Source organism: Microtus ochrogaster, chromosome X (assembly GCF_000317375.1).
Source record: "Microtus ochrogaster isolate Prairie Vole_2 chromosome X, MicOch1.0, whole genome shotgun sequence".
In the NCBI taxonomy this organism is placed as follows: domain Eukaryota; kingdom Metazoa; phylum Chordata; class Mammalia; order Rodentia; family Cricetidae; genus Microtus; species Microtus ochrogaster.
Window position 1 is genome coordinate 28,844,305 of NC_022026.1, and position 7,103 is coordinate 28,851,407.

The window sequence follows — 7,103 nt, forward strand, 5'->3', positions numbered from 1 at the left end:
AAACCACTTTGGAAAGCAGTGTGGCGGTTCCTCAGGAAATTCGGGATCAACCTACCCCTGGACCCAGCAATACCGCTCTTGGGAATATACCCAAGAGAGGCCCTATCATACAACAAAAGTATATGCTCAACTATGTTCGATCCTATTTTCATTTCTGGAATACTACAGTACAAATAACACCCATACATAGCTGCTTCAAATGACAATTGCTTGTTATTATTTCTCAAGGTTTCTGCTGGCTGGGAATTCAGCAGTTGCTCAATGTGGCAGTTGTGACTTAGCGTTGTTGGCGAGATAGCAGTATAATGTAACATGAGATATGGTCATCTGAAGCCTTACTGAGTAATCTGTCCCCATCTTGGCTCTTTCACAGCTGGCGTTGGCAGGTTGATTTCTTCCTGTGTGAACTTTCTGTGTGAATGCTTGAGTAGCCTCATAACATGGTGGCTGGCTGTCCTCTGAGCCAGCATTAGGGACGGGACATGAATTTATATTCATGGCTTACATTTGCCATCTTTAAGTAAAATTTAAGTCATAGTTACAAAATAATCTTAGACTGAGTCCATATAATTTTCTTTAATCAGTAAGAATTTTGCTGCAACACATATTTTGGATGTGAAACAGACAGAACAATCTAAAAGGTGATTTTTTTCAGAGTGTGTGCCTTATGTGGTAGGCCTATTCACTACTTTTTAGCTTCCTCGCTGTGTCTGTGACGTTCATAGAGAAAACGTTGCCAGCAGTTGAAACAAGAAGCACCAGGTGTGTATTACAAGAGCTCTCTCCCCCTACATTTCTTTTTAGAAGTAAGATCAGGTAGGAAATCAAACCAGAGAGGTATCGTACATCTGGTAAAATAAAAAGAACAACACTAGAGCTGTACTCTCATGTAATTGTGTTTTCTCCTGGGGATTCTAGGGTTTCCCCAAGTACATTAAATGATTTTTATCATTGTCTCATTCTGCATACATCCTGTGTTTTTTGAACGTCTTTGATGAGAAATAAAAACAATGACTAGGCCAGCCAGATAAACACTTCTAAGAGGAAAGCACATTTTTGACAATGTGTGGTTTATCTTTACAAAGACATCATCAGTCCCAAATTGGACAGCTCTTCCTAGCTTTTCAAGATTGTGTTACTAGCCGACAGGTGACCACTTGCTATCTGAACAGCAAAACCTCCAGAGTGATGGTTGCTTCTCCTGAGCCCAATTCAACCCCGAAGATAGTGGTGCTATTTCTTTAGGGAGCACAGATCACAGACCTGTCTTTGAAAAGCTGGAATGTAAATATTTCAGGAATAAGATAGTGGATGAGTCTCTTGGAAAAAAAGACCCATCAGTGAATCCTGAAAAGGCTGCTTGCTTGTTTTTCCCTCCCAGGACCTGGAAGCTCATGTAATTGAATTGTAGTACTTGGGCCACTGAAAATAGAGGGTATATAATTTTGAATTTTCATTTTAAAAACAGACACAGAGGTTAGAGAGATGGTTGTGCAAGCACGGATACCTGAGTTTGCTCCCCCCCAGAACCCACATAAAACACAGGGCACAGTGGTATGCACCAGTAATCTGAGTGCAGGCAAGGCAGAGGTAGGAGGATCTTGGAGCTTGTTATCCAGTCTGTCTAGAGGAAATGATGAGCTTCTGGCTCAGTGAAAGACATTGTTTTAAAAAATGAGGTGGAGATCCACTAAGGAAAACATCTAATGTCTACCTCTGGCATCTTTATGAATTTTTATTCATAAAAATGGCATTTTTATTTTATGAAGACTCATGCATATGCACTTGCGCATGTACACACACATACAAGAACACATACATATAACATACACAGGCACACATAAACACAGAAAAATGTATTACTAGTTTTTAAAAATTGTTTATCTCTATGTGCATTGGCCTTTTGCCTGTATGTATGTCTGTGTGAGGATGCCAGATCCCTGGAACTGGATTTACAGACAGTTGTAAACTGCAATGTGGGTGCTGGGAATTGAACCCAGGTCTTTTGGAAGAGCAGTCAGTGTTCTCAACTGCTGAGATATTTCTCCAAACCCCAAATTAGTCATTTTTATAATCACTTGCTTATTGAAAACTTTATAGTAAAATGCTATTTGTTCCTCCATTTACAGTACTTCATGTCTACAAAGTGTTTAATTATAGTAAAATACTTATACAATTTACTATATCAGCCATTTTATGATGCAGATCATTTATATTACCATCAGTCTCTCATTCACATTCATCTTTAGAATTTTCTGTTCTTCCAGATGGAAATTCTGTGATCATGAAATAGAAACTCTGTTCCCTGAACACCTCATTTTTTCCCATTGTATTTTCTGTCTTTATAAATCTGACTATCATACTTTTTCCCCTGCTCCAACCAAATACCTGACCAGAAGCAATGTAAAGAGGACAGACTTTGTGTTAGATTGCAGTCAGAGGGAGTCAGCCCATTATGGTGGAGGAGGAAAGCTAACACTACAGAATGTAGTGGCAGGAGTGAGAGACTGGCTAATCACCTGGCGTCCACACTTAGGAAGCAGATAGAGAACAGGAAATGGGGGAAGAGCCATAAACATTGAGGCCTTTCCCTAGTAATCCACTTCCTACAGCAAGGTTCCACCTCCTGAAAGTTTCACAATCTTCCCAAACAGCACCACTATCTAGCGAAATAGTGTTCAAACACAGAAGTTTATGGTGGACATTTCTCATCCAAACCACAACATATGTAATATTACAATATCTGTCATTTGTGATGGAGTCATTTCACTTAGCATAATGTCTTTAAGGTTCATTTATGTTGTACTATATTTCGTGATTTATTTCCTGTAAAGGCATACTAAAGTTCCATTGTACAGATATTTTGTTTAGCCTTTTTCTTCTCAGTGAGCCTTTTGCTGGCCTTCTGTTTTGGGCGTAGAAATAATTTTGCTAAGCACATAATTGCTCAAGTATGCTCCCATGTTCCTGCTTTCCATTGTTCTAGGCACGCACCTGGAAGCGGCATTGCTAGATTATATAGCAAGTCTGTGTCTGGTTTATTTTTTATTTTATTATTTTTTGCTTTAAAGAGCACCTGCCCTATTTTTAATTTCTTTTGGAGGGAGCATTTATTCATTTTGTCCTATGTGCCGTGGATATACTCCTATAGGATGAATCCATTTACTACAGAGTCGACATTGGCTACCACTTGTGTTGTATATTCTGTAATGGTTGACAGATGGACAATGCCCTGCATTCACCATGCCAGTATGATACACAGTTGTGCATAGCCCTAAAGACCCCCGGCCACCTTACCCATTCATTTTCCCCTGGGCCCTGGAAACAACTGATTTTAAAATATTTTTACTGTCTTTGTAGTTTTGTTCTTCCCGCAGCATGATAAAATTGGTGCCATACAATGTCCTGGGTAGCCTTAACTCTCATCTTTTTATAACCTAGAATGATCTGGGCAAAGAGCCTCAGTTGAGAAAGTGCCTAGCTCAATTGGCCTGTGGACATGTCTGTGGGGTTATTGTCTTGTTCTTGAAATTATAATGAAGGGCTCAGCCCACGGTGGGTAGCACCACTCCCTGGGCAAAGTCATCTTGAACTGTAGAAGAAATCTAGCTGAGTACAAAACAGCTTGCCAGCCAGCAAGCAGCATCTTTCCTCATTCTTACCACAGTTCTTTGGCTGTGAAGTAAAGTCCTTGATTAGAGGTAATGATATGAAGAATAACAAGCAGGCCTGCTTTCAAGTTCCTGCCTTGAATTCCCTCAATGGCAAATATCTTAGTTAGGAGTTTCTATTGCTGTGAAGAGACACTATGACCAGGGTAACTCTTATAAAGAAAACATTTAATTAGGGTGGCTTGCTTATAGTTTCAGAGGTCCAGTCCATTATCATCATGGCAGGGAGCACGGTGGTGTGCAGGCACATGTGGTGTTGGCTTCATCTTGGCTTGCAGGCAACAGGAAGTCAACTGGGAAGAGATACTGGGCAGTATTCTGAGCATAGGAAACCTGAAAACCCACCTCTAGAGTGACACACTTCCTCTAACAAGGCCACACCCACTCCGACAAATCCACACCTCCTAATAATGCTACTCCATATGAGATTATGGGGGCCAACTACATTCCAACTACCTACATGGAGTGTATGGAATTTTAAGACTGATAGACCTCTTTCCTCCGAAACTTTGCTTTCAGTCAGAGTATTTTACCACAGCAACATAAATGGAACTAGAATGCAGATTATGTTGCCTTTTTGTGAGTATATATGCATGTTCATATGTGTATACAGGTGTTTGGGTATGCATGCACATGCGATTCTGAGCACATAGAGGCTATAGTTCAATGTTAAATGTTTTCCCCAATTGCTTTCTACCTTGTATTTTTGAGACAGGGTCTTTCACTGAATCAGGAACGCACTGATTGGACTCTGTTGGCTGGCTATGGTTCGTCCCAGCTCCCTTGGCTCCTAGTACTGGGGTTATAGGCATGTACCACAGTGCTCTATTCTGGGACTTAAACTAAGGTCCTGTACTTTGCCTACAGAGCCATTTTCCCAGCCCCAATATGTTTTCAGATTAGCTGCATACTTTTAAGCCTGTAATCAGTTGCAACAGCATGGCAGAGCATCTACCACAGATAACGTGTGGCCCAGAAAACCTGAACTATTTACCATCTAGCTCTTCACAGACAATAGTTGCCAACCCCTGCCTGGGTCACAGAGGAAATATAAGTGGAACCGAACCATTCATTACTTGCAAAATAAGCACACCAAGACATTCTGCCAGTCTCTAAAACAAGCAGAGTAAACACATATGTGAGTGTAAGTATAGGTTACAAAGGCCAGTTAGAAACTGGTTCTGAAAGTGTTGGCAAGAATCTGGGCAATATAGTGTGGTGGTTAATATTCATTGTTAACTTGATTAGATTCAGAGTCGCCATGGAAACATAGCTCCGGATGTGTCTTGGAAGGCATTTCCAGGAAGGCTTAAGTGAAAAAGTAAGATCTACTTTAGATGAGGGCAGCACTCCTGACAGGCTGGGGTCCTGAACTTCAGAAAAAGGCGAAGATGAGATGAGCTCCAGCATTCATCTCTGTTTCCTGACTGGGGATGCAATGGGACTGGCTGCCTCAATTTCCTTCCATTATGATGTCTCCACCATAATGGACTAACTGTACTTTCAAACTGTGAACCAAAATGAGCCCATCTTCCTTAAGTTAGTTCCATCAGAGGTTTTGTCACAGCAACAAGTTTTATATATATACATATATATATATAAAATATTATGTTATTATATTAAATATGTCAGCCAGCCTTCCCCCCTCTTTCTTTCCCTCCTTCCTTTATTCTTTCCTCCTTATTATGTCCATCCCAACTTCTTTCTGTTTACAACCAAGTAATATATATATATATATAATGTTACTCATAACATGCATATTAATCTATAATACCTATATTGTAGAATTATATGAGGAATTCTTTTGGTAGTACTGGGGATTAAACTTAGGGCAAATGATCTACCACTGAGTTCTAAAACCAGTACTTGTAATTATATAATTATAATTATGTTGTAGATGCATCTATATTGTATGTAATGCTATAATAATATATTTTATAGATATACTTTTATATTAAGATTACATAATAGATATTTGACTATTTTATAGAAACATACATGACAAGATCATATATAAATATATAGTAACATACTACTATATATTATATAATTATGTATTATACATATTTCCTGTATAATTATATTCTAAATATATAATTATATAGTTTAAGTATAATATATCAGTATCTATTATATAGCTTATATGCAGTAATGTATAGTTACATAAACATATCAAATATATCTCTTTTTTAGTTAGAAGAATAGAACAGATACATAATGCAGGATACATTATGCACACTGTTTTCCTGAATTTTTTTTGATGGGCTCTCACTATTCAGTTCATGCTGACCTGGAGCCCCCATCCTTTAACTTCAGCCTCTCATGTTCTGAGATTACATGTGTGGTTTAGATATTTTTTCAAGCTGCATAGAGAACTCAAGTTTAATTTATTTGTGGGAAGGAAATGATGCAATTTGAATAAAAAATAAACAGACTTTCTCACTGGGTTTTAAAAGTCATTTGTAATATAAATTTGGGCAAGATGATTTTAATGATTATTTATCTTTTGTAGGAACCTAAACAGTCTCCAGAAAGGCTCTCTGTTCTCTTTGAAAATAACAGAGCAGGGTCCCTTAAAAGAAAGGTAAGTTCCAGGCAAGCAGTTTCCAGAGACCTGAGCCTCCCCAGATCTGAGGAGGGCAATTTATATGTTCGTCTTGTCTCTTAGGAGCTGCTCTTTGCTGTCTTTTACAAACAACAGAGAACAGAAAGCCTCCAGAAATTATGCTGTGCTCCCAGAATGAAAACATGAAGGGAGCTAAGAGCTTCACAGTGGCATGTTGCCTTTTCTAAGATCATTATAGTGGCATGCCGCCTTTTCTTTTTCCCTTTGTAAATATTGTTTGTGTGCAGTATCATCTTCAGTATTTAGAACTGTCAGTAGACCTCACTACAGCAGTAAACAATTTTCTTCTTACCTTTCCAGCAAAGGAAAATACAGGGAGCATCTCCAGGCTGTTCTGGTCATTATCTCTGTCGCTGGCTTGTTGTTCCACATCCTTCTCACTGAAGACAGTTTAAAGTCATGGAGGTTAGGGGAGTCCAGGTCTCTGTATCTGTCTTCTTGAAGATAATTATGCTACAGGGCATTTTTATAATGCCCCATGGAGTGTCTAACACCCAGGCAGAATGATACCAGAGCCCCTAGTTGTGGTGTGTGTGTGTGTGTGTGTGTGTGTGTGTGTGTGTGTATGTCTGTGTGTGTAATCAAAGGTTGTTCTTAGGCACCACTCACCTTTTTTTGAAACAGGGTCATGTACAGGCCTGGAGCTCAGCAAGTAGGTTGGTTTGGTGGGTCAGGAAGCCCCAGGGATTCATTTGTTTCCAGTTTCCTAGCTCTGGGATTACAAACACATGCCACCACATCTGGCTTTCTTCCTTCCTTCCTTCCTTCCTTCCTTCCTTCCTTCCTTCCTTCCTTCCTTCCTTCCT